The 16,250-nt window shown below is 34.0% G+C and overlaps 1 pseudogene; it reads right to left on the bottom strand.

Annotated features, from left to right (window-relative positions):
• Positions 1 to 4,154: 4,154 nt before the first annotated feature.
• On the bottom strand, positions 4,155 to 4,643 carry LOC132017350 (large ribosomal subunit protein eL21-like; annotated as a pseudogene).
• Between the last annotated feature and the right edge of the window lie 11,607 nt (positions 4,644 to 16,250).

Raw genomic sequence — 16,250 nt, forward strand, 5'->3', positions numbered from 1 at the left:
CTACCAGAAAAAGAATATTTAACTTAAGGAAGAAAAGACTTAAGGATACATGGTAACTACCTTCAAATATTTTAAACTATTATGTTGAAGAGAGATAATATTTATTTTTTATTGTTTGGAAATCTAAAGCCGGGACAAATGTGTTGGGAAAGATTTCAGGTCAATGTAAAGAAAATTTTCAGAGAGAGTTAAAATGGTGGGAGCTGAATTAGAATCTTGTGCCTCCTACTAGCTGATCTTAAGAAATTTCACCTATCATCTCTGAGACTTGGTCTCTGAATCTGTAAATTTATAATAATCGTCATATATTATGGATGCATGTGCCATGTACTGAATAAGTTGCTTTGTACATAATATTAATAATGCTAAGGGTGGTTCTTCTTCTTTTACACATAAGGAAAGAGCTTTGCAGCAGTAGGTTTCAACCTTCAGCTGAGGAGTGTCTTCATTATTTGTGTTGGTGCCTGAGACATGCTGGTGCAGAATATTTTTTTTCTAAGTGAAGTTATTGCCTATGCTAGTGATTAAACCTGTCAGTATCACAATTTTATTTGGCTCATAGTCTATTAGTAGAAATTGAAAATGAGTACCTGGAGTGGGCCTTTAAAGGCATAACAGCTATGCTGAAACAGTAATAGGTGAGTATATGTGTGTGCATTTGTGTGTGTATGAGTGTGTGTCTGATATCAGAAAACTATGAGAGCTTTGATTGGTTGATTAATTATAAAATCTTGAAAAAGTTAGCTGGTCTCTTTAAATATCAGAATTTTTTATTTGAATCTCCCTGATGGCTAATGATGATAAGATACCCCCTTATATCAGTTAGAATAACCAAAATCAATAAGACAGTAAACAACAAGTTTTGGAGAGGAAGTGGAGAAAGGAGAAACCTCTTACACTGTTGGTGGGAATGCAACTTGGTGCAGCCACTTTGGAAGACAGTGTGGAGATTCCTTAAGAAATTAAAAATAGAGCTTCCCTATGACCCTGTAATTGTACTGCTGGGTATTTATCCAAAAGATAAGATGTAGTGAAAAAAAGGGCCATATGTACCACAGTATTCATAGCAGCAGTGGCCTCAGTCTCCAAAGTGTGGAAAGAGCCAAGATGCCCTTCAATAGATGAACGGATAAAGAAGTTATGGTCCATATATACAATGGGGTATTATGCTTCCATCAGAAAGGATGAATACCTAACTTTTGTATCAACATGGACGGGACTGGAAGAGATTATGTGAGTGAAATAAGTCAAGCAGAGAGAGTCAATTATCATATGGTTTTACTTACTTGTTGAGCATAAGGAATAATATGGAAGACATTGGGAGATGGTGAGGAGAAGTGAGTTGGGGGAAATCAGAGGAGGAGACAAACCATGAAAAACTATGGACTCTGAGAAACAAACTGAGGGTTTTGGAGGGGTGGGGTTTACATGTTGGGTGAGCCTGGTGGTGGGTGTTATGGAGGGCACATATTGCATGAAGTACTGGGTGTGGTGCATAAACAATGAATCTTGGAACACTGAAAAAAAATTTAAATAAATAAATAGGTAAATAAGTAAATAAATAAATTAAATATCAGATTTTTTCCTATGAAATGAGGAAACTGTTATAGGTAGTTTCTCTTCATTTCATATCTGGAGCTCTATAAATAGACTGAAAATTACTACATGAGTTGGAAATGATAAATTAATAGGCTTCCTTAGATTTTACTTCTTGCATTTATATATCATAATTTAAGTGAAATGAAATGTCACTGTTTATTATTATTTATATTTATCAGATGGAGTGTTCTTCTGACATTCTTCAGGTTGCCCAGGGTTTATTTCATCAGGACTCGAGTGGAGAATACCATATATTTTATTTTGCAGATAAAGTGATTTCAGTCATAAGTATGACTATGAAATTTAAAATTTAAAATATTATAGAACACTTGCTATCTTAACATGGATTTTAATTTTGTTTATATATTATAAAGAGGCAGTGATGTGACACTACATAAGTGAAAGGAAAATGAAGAGAAAAAGGATCCGACTGATTTATAATTGGAGTCCTCAATAAAAGAAACAAAACTTAAAGAAGAACCCCCATAATTACAATTATAATTCAAGATTTTTTAAAGAAATAAAATATATATGAATCTGAATATTAAAAAATGTGCAAGGCATTGTGAAAAATGATTCAGGATGGTCAATACTAAGACATTATTGGACTTGAAAGATAAAGAAAGGATCCCTTTTCAAGACTCTACCAAAAAAAAAAAAAAAAAGAAATAAAAATCACCTAGTAAGTAGTGCATCAGACTGGTCCACATTTTCCCTGCTGTAGTATTCAGTGTCATTCAAACAAATAACATCTAAAAAATTTGATTAAAAAGTGTCAACCCAAGGATGTCATATCCAGCCATACTATCCTTCAAGTTATAAAATACTATACAATAATTTACGTGCAAAGATTCCCTTGAGCTTTTCTGAGAAAACTATCAGTGTGAAGTTCAGCCCACCATGTGATGAATAAAAAAACTATAGCAAAAGGACTATGTGAGTACTAAATACAACTAAAATACATAGAAAACACGTATACAGTACTTCTTTTGTACTAGCCACTGTTCTAAATTCTTGACATATGTTAACTGTAGATACTAGAGTGACTGACAAAAATGTAAATATAATATGCTTTCACAATTTACACATATGCCCCACAATTTAAAGGTAGGGCTTAGAGAAGGTTTGCAGTAATGTGTTTCATGTAAATGTCGGGATCAAATGACTTAATTTCAAACATACTGAAATAAATCAACTATCAGAATATAAATTGATTTAACCATATAAAATTAAATACTACAAAAGATAATATTACCTAAATTTGGATGGAATGAAGGGAGGTTAAAGAAAAGAAATAGAAGGGGCGCCTGGGTGGCTCAGTGGGTTAAAGCCTCTGCCTTTGGCTCAGGTCATGATTTCAGGGTCTTGGGATCAAGCCCTGCATCGGGCTCTCTGCTTATTGGGGAGTCTGCTTCCCTCACCCCTTCTCTGCCTGCCTCTCTGCCTATTTGTGATCTGTCTGTCAAATAAATAAGTAAAATCTTAAAAAAAAAAATAAAAGAAATAGAAAAAAAAAAAGAAATAGGATAATGCTGTATTGATTGTGATAGAAGTGTGATGGACACAGTTTTGAAATACCAGGCTGAAAGTAAGACATAAAGTTGTAAAAATATAAAAAATTAAGCATATTAATAATTACAAATATATATAAATAACAAGTAAAGAAAAAAGACTACTGAAAGAATTTTAAAAAACCATAAAAACAAAAAATACAACATAAAACAGAGTCAGAACTAAGGGAAGACATAGGTTCATATATATAGATATTATTTAAAAGAAAAGACAAAGATTTACTAAAAGAAAAGGATTCTCAGACTGAGTCACAAAGTAAAATCTAACTCTGTACCAAATACATGAGATACACCTAAATCCTAAATGAAAGGTAGGAAATGTATAGGTTTACCATGATTATCAGGCAAATGCTAATAAACAAAAGCAAAAATATTATACTATCAAAAATGGCAACATAACTTGTTACAGAACAATCTTTGTTTTGAAAATAAGCAGCAAGAATCACAAACATACAAACACATACACATGTACACACACACACACAATCTGTTTTGAGACACTGGAGAACAAGGCAGAAAGATCTCAAAGAGGATCAAAGATACTGGACAGAAGGGTGATAAAGAGAAAATCCAATATTCAGCCCATTTTTCTATTTGACATTTGTTAGTTTGCAAGCTGCTGCTGAGAAGGTGAGAAACAACAAAGTCTCCAGGAGTCCTTTGAGAATGTAGAAACAAAAGTTGGACTTCAGACTTTCCAAAGAGAGAGATCTGGCATATAATCCAGGCTTTCAGATGAGATTCCCATTGGGTTACACTCTAAGAGTAAGGGAGAAACAGAAATAGACCAACTCCCCTAAAAATGAAGCCCAATCTAGAAAAGGTAAGGTGATCTGACTTCAGCCTATTTGTGTAAAACAAGATGATTCCTCTCTTGAGGAAGGTAACATCATCTAAAACTTCAAATTATCCCTATAACCTTTCATTTATTTTTTTTATTTTTATATTTTTACAGTCTTGAGGCTTTTTTTTTTTTTACACTTATCATGCTATGAATTCATAGAGAATAGGTTCCAAAAACTCAGGCTCCCGCCCATTGGTTCTTACAAAATGTGTTTTTCTGGGTGGAGTGGGCTGATGCTTCAGTTGAATGCAAGTATCTTTCTTGTAGGCTTCCTTCTTTTTCTGATCATTTTCCTTCAGACACTTTAGGAAGCTACTTTGGCTCTTCAAATGCTTAATATGCTAATACGTGAATTCTGTTGGCAGGAATCTTGCCCTTAACATGTTTGTTTAAAGCAATGCAAACAGCATTTTATATTTTAGTCTAATATTTTAGACTCTTCCAGTTTTGCTATGGTAACATCTGTGGGGCATTCCTGTTTGAACAGTGCCCATTCCCTTGATGTCTACAATACTACCTTTCTTATAGATTTGCATGTATGTGGCCAAAGAAACAACTCTACGTTTTCTAAAAGGTCTAGAGAACAAAAAGCAAGTGCCTCTCCTCTTTCCATCTGTGTTGGTCATTTTAGTGAATGACTGGAAGATGAAGGTTCTAGCTGAAAAAGCCCTATAACTTTTCATTTAAAATGTCTGTACTTTAGTGAAAAAATTACCAGGCAAATTTGGAGGCAGAACATGTGACAAAAAAGCTAAGAGGGAAAAACAACTAATAGAAGCAGAACCACAAGAGATACAGACATTTAAGTTACTAGATGCAAGTATGGATTGACTGTGCACTTCTGACTAGGATGTGAAAGACTGTCAAACCTAAGCACTCACAACTCACAACTAAGAGAAAAAGAGAAATTACAAAAAATAATTTTGAAAAGGCAGCCTACAGCCATCGAAGTCATAACTAAATTATATAGAGAGGAAAAACATTCAAAGGTGAGTATATAAATAGCAGCTCAGTTTGTTTGTTTGATATGGGGAATTTGCTAGTTCTTGATGTGAGCTCAAGTGTGTAGCTTGCTCACACAGAGAGCAGAAGTTAAAAGGAGAAACCAATGTAGCAGTTAGCAGTCTCTCGGGGGGTAGAGAGACAAAATTAAAGGCTTGAGGTCTACAGATACATAACCATTTTCCACAAAAGATATTTGCTATATTCTAAGACTACATAAAAGGCTAAAATCCAAACAAAAAGTTTTGAAAGTGAAATCTATTGCAGTCTCATACTTAGGAAACAAAGACATAAAAACAGAAAAGGCAAGAAATGAAAGCCATAGATGTGGTGTATTGACACTGAGAATCAACAGCCCTTTTTACTAACCAATGCTGAGTACACCAAAAAGTTGAGAAACCAAACCTCTGGCAGACCATTACTGCTGGGATAAAACCATTGGATAAACGTATTTGAGAAGTAGGTTATTTATACAGTCTGGGGGGAAAAATGTTTTCACATATTGTTTAGTAGTAACCGAGGGAAAAATGATATTTATACAGTGAAAAGCAAAACAAAACAAAACAAAAAACAAAAAAAAAAACCCAAACCTTTGTCTTAACAAAGTGCCGAAAATTGACTTCATCAGCAATAGGGCAAAAAAATATTGTGTGCTTCTAAAATTGGTATGCTAAGAAGGTCAGAGCATCACTTATATATAAAGAGAGTATTCCTTCCGAGATGGTCATAATCTGAATCTCATCTTGGAAAAAAGCAGCCAACAACCTAAATTGATGGATTTCATATAAAACATCTGACATATATTCTTTATAGAAGTCACATATGAAAGACAAAGTGTTATGTCAGTTCCAGCCTATTGATAGTGATGTTTCTGGCCAGGCTTGCCTAAGGTTCTCACCCAAGGTTTAATATTTACTTGTAGTGAGCCCCACATACATTCCCCCCCAACAATACCAAGGACCAATGTTGTGGCTGGACTGGTCCTTAGGGTTCTTATTATGATGATAGGACACACCTAAGCAAAACCACCAGGGAACTTTGAAAAACAAGATTATTTTACCAGTAGGTGCTGGAATATAGACAGCAAACAGTGAGGTCACAGATGGATAGAGAGAGAAGTAGCATGGACCAGGGATTCTGCTTTGATTAGGGTCTGAAGATGGAATGCTTAGAGTTCCAGAGGTTCACCCTTTATTGGTGAATTTAGGGCATTAAGAATGGAAATTAAGTCCCAGGAGAAGAAAAGTGGGGTCACTTAAGTGGCCCATGATCTATATTACCACTGTTTTCTCAAGAGGGAACTTCATGGGTAGGGGTGACCTGATTCCTTATCTAATTGTTTTACTGTAGCTGTGCCATACAGCTTGCAATAGTTTATTCAGAATGAATGTCTTTGAAATGGATGCCTCAGCAATCAAAAGCTTAATGTCAGACACTTATATTACAATCAAAAAGCTTAATGTCAAGCACTTGCACTACACAAAGAAAGACTAAAAAACTTTTAACTTAAAAGAGATTAAAGACATATGACAAATAAATGGATGCATGATTCTACACTGGATACTTGATCAGAAAAAAAAAATTCTACAAAGGACAACATTGAGACAATAGATCAAATAGTTTTGTATTCATGTTTAATTTTTCTGAACTTAGTAGGTGTGCCACGTTCTATGCAAGAAAATGTCCTTTTTCTTAGGAAACATACACTGAAGTATATGGGGTGAAGAGTCATGATATTTGACACTCTCAAATGTTTCAGCTGATATATAACGTGTATGTATTGTGTATGTGTAGAAAAGAAGGTGTGGCAAAAAATTACCAATTGTCACTCTAGGTGAGTATACGTGGGAGTTCATTGTACTATTCTTGAAATTTTCTTGCAGCTTAAATATTTTTTTAACAAAAGTTTCAAAAAAAAAAAAAAAAAAGCATGAGAAAACTCTGGAGAACTACTTATAAGAACAGAAACATGCCAGAGCTAGCCTTAGTCTTGCCATTTAGGTGAGATTATGTTCATTTTGGTGACTAGTTCATCACTGATTGGAGAGTAGTGATCATCTAGTGGACCTGCACTATAAAAGATATTAAGAGTAATCTTTAGGCAGCAGGAATATGATACTCAATAAAAACTTGGACCTACATAAAGAAATAAAGAGTGCGGAAAAGAAATAAAGGAGGGTAAAATCAGTTTTTCCCTCTCTGTAGTAGCTCATACGGATCCCCTCTTCTGGTATGTATTACTTACCCAGACTACTCACCTTTGGAACTTTTATCTATTCAGATAAAATTCAGATTTATTCAATTCAGATGTCACCTCTTTTAAGAAATCTTTTCTAAAATTTTTATTCCTAACAGGCAGAATAGGTTTCCTTGTTTGTGTGAATCTATAGGAACTTTTATACCTCTTGGCTATACCTCTGACTTGATTTGTGGCCCTTGGAAGGTATTCAATATCCCTAAATCTCAGTATTCTCATGTATAGGATAGTAATAATACCTAAATTACAAGGCTGTTCTGAGAATGCCTGTGCATGACTTAACAAAAAGATTGGGCCAGAGGAAGCATTTAAACCATATGAAATGATGTATAATAATATTATGATGAAGATAGTTACTCCTTTTTCATGATGGATAATATTGGCCAGAAGTAAACTTTATTTTGTTTTGCGATACTTTTATAAAATATGCTTTATTAGCAACTGTGTAAAGAAAAGTTATAATAATGTGATTAGGTGTATTTGGATTTTTTTGTTATTTTAATAGCAATAAAATCTACTAAATCAGAAGAACATGTCTTACTCAGTAAGATATATGAAGAGGCAGGTAAGATAAGGAAGGATAAATGTTATGGTCCCTGTAATTTCTCAACCACCAAAGAAAAGTAAGCCAAGAACATAGCTGGAAGGAGACCAAGTGAAGCAGGGTCCAAATGAGCTTGTCAGCTATTAACCCTGATTGCACCAGACACAAAGCCCTGTTCACACCAAGGAGCAAGGCAAATAGTGATGGACAAAGTCTTGACTAATACCATGTCAAGAGAGCAACAATATTAAAATTTGAAAGGGATATTGAATAGAGGTGATAAGAGTCGAGTGGTGAATAAAAATGAACAAAATGCATCCTTGGGAATATCTTGGGTGTGTCATGTGTCTATTGTTTAGTTGGTATTTTTAAGATCTGGATTAATAAAACAAATATGGAGATACATGTTGCCTCGTGTCTTAGTAGCTCTCCTTAAAAAAAATAAAAAAATACCCTAATTATGTAATCAAGAAAGACAAGATAAAAGCATATTTTTCTCCTTTCTTCTCAGCAGACTTAAAATGTAATTGTATACAATAGTATGCATATTAGGCCTATGAATGTATATAAATAAATGTGGTGTTTGGCCTATAACATATTAAAATGTGATATATTTGCCAGTAATAACACAAAGGAGGTCAACAGGAACAAAACTGAATCAGACTAAATTATGTGATATTGAGTTTGTAATATTAATTGATGTAATAGATAACATTAATAGATGAACAATAATACAAAAGAGGGGGAAATAGTATAGTTATATAGGAGTCACGTGTTTCTGTATCTGGAATCAATTTCTGTAACTGGAATCAAGCCAGCGTAGAGCTAAAGCAGATTAGTCAATATATAGACAGTAAACCCTAGAACAACAATTAATATATATTATATGTGTATGTACATGTATAGATAAATAGATAAAGTTCAAAAATCATTAAATAAGTTTAAATGTTTCATTGGAAAAAACTTAATACAAAAGAAACCAGTGAAGTAGAAATAAAGGAACAAAAAGACAGGAGACACATGGAAAACCAAAAGCAAGGTGGCAGATGTAATCCAACTGTATCAATAATAACATTAGGTATGAATGGATTAAACAATCAAATAAAAATATAGAGACTGTCAGAGTAGATTAAAAAAAAACCTGATCTAACTATATATTGTCTATAGGAGACACTTTATAGCAGCATTATTTATAATAGTCAAATAGTGGAAACAAACACACATCCATTAACTGACGATGGATAAATAAAATGTACTCTATCCATAAAATAAGATATTATAAACCATAAAAGTGAATGAAGTAGGGATGCCTGGATGGCTCATCAGTTAAGGATCCAATTCTTGGTTTCAGCTCAACTCTCCAGGTCCTGAGATGGAGCCCTGGGGTTCCATGCTCAGTGTGGAGTCTTCTTGCTTCCCTCCCTCTGTTTCTGCCCCCCCCTTTCTCTCTCTAGAGTAAATAAATAAAATCTTTGAAAGAAAATGAATGAAGTAATGATTTGTGCTACACCATGAATGAAACTTGAAAACTTTATGCTAAGTGAAAAAAAACAGTCACAAAAAACACATATTGTATATGTCTACTTATATGAAATATTGAGGACAAGAAAATCTAAAGACACAGAAAGTAGATTAATGGTTGCTTAGGAATGGGAGTGAGATGGAGAGATAGGGGATGATATCTAAAGGGTAAGGGGTTTCTTTTTGATGTGATGAATATGTTCTCAAGTTGACTGTGGTGCATATATCTGTGAATGAATATCCTAAAAACCATTAAATTGCACACTTTGGGGAAATGATATGGTATATGTATATTTTAATGAAGCTATTTTTAAAAAATAAAGGAGGTACAGAAAAATGAATGACTAAAATTGAGAAATTCATGAAAGGAACACCATTAAATCTAATTTAGAATATTATTTTGGCCAGAACTAAGAAATCTTTCATAGTTTCTTTCTGGGAAAGAACAAGAAATAGTATCAGAACCTCACTGTATAAAATACACAATCCATTGTGTGTAGTTTTTTTTGAAAAGATCTTACTAATTTATTTGAGGCAGGAAAAGGAGAGGGAGAATCTGAAGCAGATTTTGCACTAAATCTGGACCCCCACTCAGAACTCGATCCCACAACCACAACATCATGACCTGAGCCAAAACCAAGAGCCGGGCATTCAACCAACTGAGACACCCAGGCACCCCTCCATTGTATGCATATTAAGTTATTAAATTTATAAGGTTAAAAACAAACTTAAAAGCACAATGACAATACACAATACTTCTTAGGCATATTTATGTATAGAGTTAAAGTAGAAGAAAGTTTTGGGGACATAGTTCATGTTGAGGAGGAATTTTCTTTCCTAGGCCTTACAGGTTCAAGTCTAGGCACATCCAGAATAAGACTGCTTGCTTTTCTCAACCCACTCACCATTTTCCCAAAGAGAACAAGAGGTAGTTGGATTAGTGATTTGAGGAGAAAGATTGATAGTTGCTCTGTTCCATCTCTCTTTTCCTCCTCTTGAGATCTGCCTCTGTCAGAAAGAAGGACACTTTTCTCTCCTTCACATGGTAAGTTGGCTCTTTTTTCTTTTTTCTTTTTTGCCAGAAATTCTACTCTGGGAAATGCTAGAATATCAGATGGCCAGATGAAAAAGCATCTACTTCTGTCTGATTTCTGTGTTTGTCTTTTACTTGGTTCTGAACTTGGCGGGGGGGGGGGGGGGTATTGCTCATTGAACTCGCTCAAAACCCAGTAGTTAAAAAGAGTTACCCACCATTCAGCAGTATGAACCTGCCATTTTAGTGCTCTCTAAAGAGTCAGAGTTTTCTCCACATTTCAGTCATTAACATCAGAAAACATGAGATTCATTTTCCTTATTAAAACTGACAAACAATCAAAACCAGCATTTACCTCTTCATAAAGCAAATGAGGAGAGAGAATATGATCAGGGCAATGTGGTTCCAGGATCTTCAACTCCACTTGCAACATTTAATTCATTAAGCTCCTTATTACTTATATTGATGCTTATTATGCCCTTCCTGGTATATTTTTGTGTTGTCTGAAATATGTTTTAATATTTTTTAAAGGAAAGAAAGGGTGTAACTGGACTCAAGATATGGAGTGCTATTACAAAAGGGGAAAATTGGAGAACTTTCAGATCTTTAGAGTGCACTATTTCTGATTGTAAGTTTTCTGAAATATTTCATAGACCTACAATATAGAAGCCACCATTTGCAAGTGCTTGAAAAGTGTATATTTCTATGTAAACATTTATAGAAACAACTGAGCAGAAAAGAATTTCAAGCCCATGTGATGACCATGCCTTAGATTTGTGTATTGAAGCTAAACCAAAAACCTCTATTCTGCTTGAAGTTTCCTGTATTGTCACACGCAACAAATTAAAAAGCTGTTTAAAATAATTCCCATTATGGGACGCCTGGGTGGCTCATTGTGTTAAGCCTCTGTCTTTGGCTCAGGTCATGATTTCAGGGTCCTGAGATGGAGCCCCGGGATTGAGCCCCACATTGGGCTCTCTGCTCAGCAGGGAGCCTACTAACCTGCACCCCGCCTGCCTCTCTTTCTGCTTGTGATCTCTCTCTCTCTGTCAAATAAATAAAAAATCTTAAAAAAAAATTCTCATTATGTTTAAGATTATTTTTTTCACTGTGAGAAAGCTTGCAGAGGACATTCATGTATACTTACTTTAAGACAAGTAGAATTGTCAACCACAAAGGATAGAAGCAGTAAAAACCATGCATCACTGCCAATATGTTGTCTAAGTTAGTGCTTCTCAAGGCTGTTCTTGGTAAAGGGCAGTCATTAAATTTTAAACATTTAAAAATTTTCAGTTTTAGGGCCTCCTGGATGGCTCTGTTGGTTAAGAAACTGCCTCGGTTCAGGTCATGATCCCGGAGTCCTGGGATCGAGTCCCACATTGGGCTCCCAACTCCATGGGGAGTCTGTGTCTCCCTCTGACTTTCTCCCTTCTCATTTTCTCTCTCTCTCTCAAATAAATATATAAAATCTTTTAAAAAATTAAAAAATAATAAAAATAATTCAGTTTTAAACATTAATTTTTTTTCAATTTATCACTTTGACTTCTAAAATATATATAATTAAAAGTGACTTCCAAAAAAATCAAATAGAAAATGTGCAGATATCAAACCAATCTTTCATCAGATTCATCAGATTCGACAGGCACAAAATTACACTGTCCAATTGCTTAAACATTTTTAAATGCTTACTTTAATTTTCAAAGAAAATGCATACTCTTTCATTCTGTACTTATTTCACAGACCTTTAAAACTGTGGAACAGCACTGGCCTACAGACCACTATTTGAGTACCACAGATCGAAGCCATTCTTTACTTTTTTCCTATATTTATTTTTTTGCCTTGACGGTAGTACCCAAATATGCTTAATCTTGAGTTTAACTTGCTGTGACCTTTGTATTTCTTCCTTTAAAGTAAAGTATTCAGCCTGTTTTTCCTTTTCCAATTAAAAGAAAATGATGCCTCTCCTCTTTTCTTCTCTTGACAGATAACAGCATCCCTGAGATCAAACTGATCTAACAAGCAGTATTCACAGATGAACTGTTTCCCTCAATTTCTACCTTTGTCTCACTCTTCTTCTTTCCTTAACAAATAGTATTTCAATATCTACTCTGTACCAGGAGCTACAGATCCATTGATAAGACACCAGGTCCCTCTCCTTGTGATACTACTGAGTCTGCTAGGAAAACACTAGTTGAGCAAATAATTTATTACTTGAAACAGGTATAAGTTGTACAAAGGAAAAATAGAGACTACTTTGACAGGGTTAATATACATGATGAGACTTGCTAAACTATCTAATTCTAGAAGACAAAAGGTTGGATTTATTTTTAAGAAATGAATTATGTTTATATGTACCATCTTTAAAATGAACCTTATAACTTTTCAAAATGACATTTTTAATTTTAAAAGCCTGAAATGAATGATTTCTTTAATTTTGATTGACTCAGCTTAAGGAACTGAGAACAGTAATATAATTTAAAAAAAAAATCTCTTAACCCAAAGGATTTTAAAAATCAGATTACAACCTGATTTATACTCAAACGCATTAATATTTTTTCTTAGTATTTTTTTAAAGATTTTATTTATTTATTTGACAGAGATCACAAGTAGGCAGAGCAGCAGGCAAAGAGAGAGGAGGAAGCAGGCTCCCCACCAAGCAGAGAACCCGATGCGGGGCTCAATCCCAGGACCCTGAGATCATGACCTGAGCCAAAGGCAGAGGTTTAACCCACTGAGCCACCCAGGCGCCCCTTTAAAAGATAAACAAAGATCTATAATTGTTTTAGTTTCAGTAATATGAATTTCCAAACTCAGTTCACCTATTACTGTTAAATTAAAAATATCTCTTGTTGTGAATTTCAATAATTAAACATGTTGTCAATATTTACTTTTTTTTCTTTGATCCTTCAGTTTAGTTTGCTGGGCTGAAATTTTTGGCAATTTTGTTCTTTCTTTAAAATCATTATCTCATAGAAATGTCAACTCTAAACTTTCACTCATCTGTGTTGATAAAGAAAACAAGGATGATTTTATCCAGATATAAAGCAAGTGTCTTATATTATCCAATTATTCCAACATGAAACATTTCATAAATGTAGACATTCTTAGTTTTTTATCAAATTATTCTTGCTCTTACTCTCTTTTTAAAGAAGTAGCAAAATTTCAAAATAGTTTTGATGATTGATAGGAAGAGAACAAGAATATTATCTATTTAAGCACTGAAGAGTTACCAGTAAATAATAGTACAAGTGGATAAAGTGATATCTGTACCATTATTGAAGATGTTCATTTTGGAAAACCGTGTAGTTTCTCTCGATTATATGAACAAAGGAGAGAAACAATAATTAGCAGCATAGAATGATGACAGCAAGATTCCCAGGTGACTCCCTATCTCCAACTTGGTGTAGTAGTGATGAACCTATGCATTATTTTAAGGTAGTCTATCCAGAAAAATACAAATACTTATATTCTTCAGAAAACTGACAACTGTGTTTTACATGAGATTGCTAACACCGAATAAGAAGCAAAACGTAAATGTCTATGAACATGTTTGTGTTTGTATATTTATTTGTAATCTATATCTGGTTTTGTAAAAAACATAGATATATTTATAAATCAGGATTTTAAAGTGTTTTAAGATTATAAGTTCAAATAAATACTACTCAAATTTTAAAAAGTACTCACTAAAAAATCAAATTTTCTGATGTATCTCAAGAATACAATATTAGACTGCCAGAAATCTAAGATTTTTGAAATAGTTTGATGCTGGATCAGTTTAGAAAAATAAAACTTACTTTTATTGCCGAAGTATGGAATACAGACTAATGAAAACAGTCAACAGAAGCAGATTTCTTTTCTACCATCTGTGCTGACAAAAACCACATAGTCCACTCTTGGTCAATCATTTTAACTATTTGTTCAGTAGTATGTGCTCTGGAACTATAGTCCTGAGAACATAATTATTAACTTTATTGATACTTAGGTCTACACTTTCTTTTGACAGACATATTTCATACGGATATATCTTATACAGTGTCATTCAAGAATGCCTCTTTTAATCTCCTGAGAGTTCAGAACAATATCAGGAAAACCTGAAAGAGTAGAGTGTTTCTATAGCTAAGGAAATATTTTTTCCATCATGATTTTGTTGTACTACTACTACTGCATGTTGTACATAGGATGTATCCTCAGGTGAACTAGTGAAAAGGGCTTATTAATGTATTTATGTATGTATTCACGTATTTATTTTAAGCTACTATGTCATTAGCTTTTATACAAATAGGATGTATTAAAAGTGAGAAAAATACATATATATAATTTTTTTAGTGAAAATATATTTTAAAACTCACTTTGGCAATAAGGAATTAAATTTTTGAGTGAAATTTTAAATAAAATGTTGTACTATGGTACAATATGTCATATGTAATCTCCCTGTGTTCACTCTTCATATTCATGGATTTCATGGCTGATCTTTTTGTCAGGTATCTCAGGTGTTTACTGACTTCATGTTTCCAGCCATCTCTCTTGTTTCAGTTTTTCTCAACTATATAACCAGTAACAAGTATATATATACATATATATTTATATATACTATTCATATATATTATATATATTTATAAAATATATTTATTTTATATATACATAATATATAAATAAATATATACATACATATATATATATATAAATACATATATATATATTTAATTTCTTGGACTACATCACTGTAAGCCTACCTGTAGACCAATGAGATCCCCTATTAATATATATTGTCAGCTGGGTCTGGAAATACTAAGTGTGATTCTCGACACTCCCAACTTCACTCCATGTATCTCTCTGGCAGAGTGCAAAGCAGCATGACTGATCCACAGGCAAGTAGCATTGGCTCTTCTAAGAACAGTACATCAGAGTTTTTGCAAACTCATGGCTTAAAGGAGAAACAAACATACGGAGCCTGGAAAAGGTTGGGACTGGAGCCATCATGATGCCATGGTTAGCCAATTCCATAGGCACATCTGGTAAGCAATTGCAGTCCATGAACCCTGTAAAACTGTAAACGTGGCCTGTTGAGTATAAGGGCCCTTTATATCTGACATTATATTGACCAGGCTCTTGCTATTCCCTCTAGAGAGGCCCTTCACCCTGCTCTGTAAACAGAGAAGGAAGTCAGAGGCCCGCTCTTGCATGCAAGCGGTCAGCAGCTCACCCTGAACTTGCTTCAGCCAGAGCACACTCAGGCGTCATGGTCAGTGGATATCTTGGGGCTTCAAAGGTGAGTCCACTGCTCAAAAGGAGACATTTCGATGACCCAGGATTCCTGGCAGATTTTATTTCAGTTGCTGGAAAGTTCTCAAAAAAGCTCAAAAGCTCTCCAGCTGCCCAGAGAGTCTGAAATGCATGCAGTGGGTCTCCCAGACAAAGCTTTAGAAAGCTGCTAGCAGCACAGATCCAACACAGTCTCTGCATCTTGATTTCACTAGAACAGATGTTATCTGCAAGCAATTAACATACTTGTCATCACCAGTGAAACAGATACAGAATTCCTCAGGTTTTTTTTTTTTTTTTTTAAATGCACCCTAAAGAAAAGTGTTTGTACGTAAAACAAAATGTTCACATTAGTATTAAAATAATATTCAGTGAAGAAAGTTGCATGTGTCAATTTTTCAGTTTTTTTTTTCTAATTTTTTTGTAGTAAAGACTGCAATAATTTTTAGAAAACTGTGAGGGAATAAATGTCACCAGCAATATAAATATTTGTAGCAACTCCCTATTCTATTAAAGCAGTATTTATTTTTTATTATTTTGTATTTTCATATCTTGGCTGATAAAATTTGCCATTTGGTGCATTTTCTTCAAATTTAAATTTTTCAAAATTGATTGAT

The sequence above is a fragment of the Mustela nigripes genome, chromosome 5 (genome assembly GCF_022355385.1).
Source record: "Mustela nigripes isolate SB6536 chromosome 5, MUSNIG.SB6536, whole genome shotgun sequence".
Lineage (NCBI taxonomy): Eukaryota > Metazoa > Chordata > Mammalia > Carnivora > Mustelidae > Mustela > Mustela nigripes.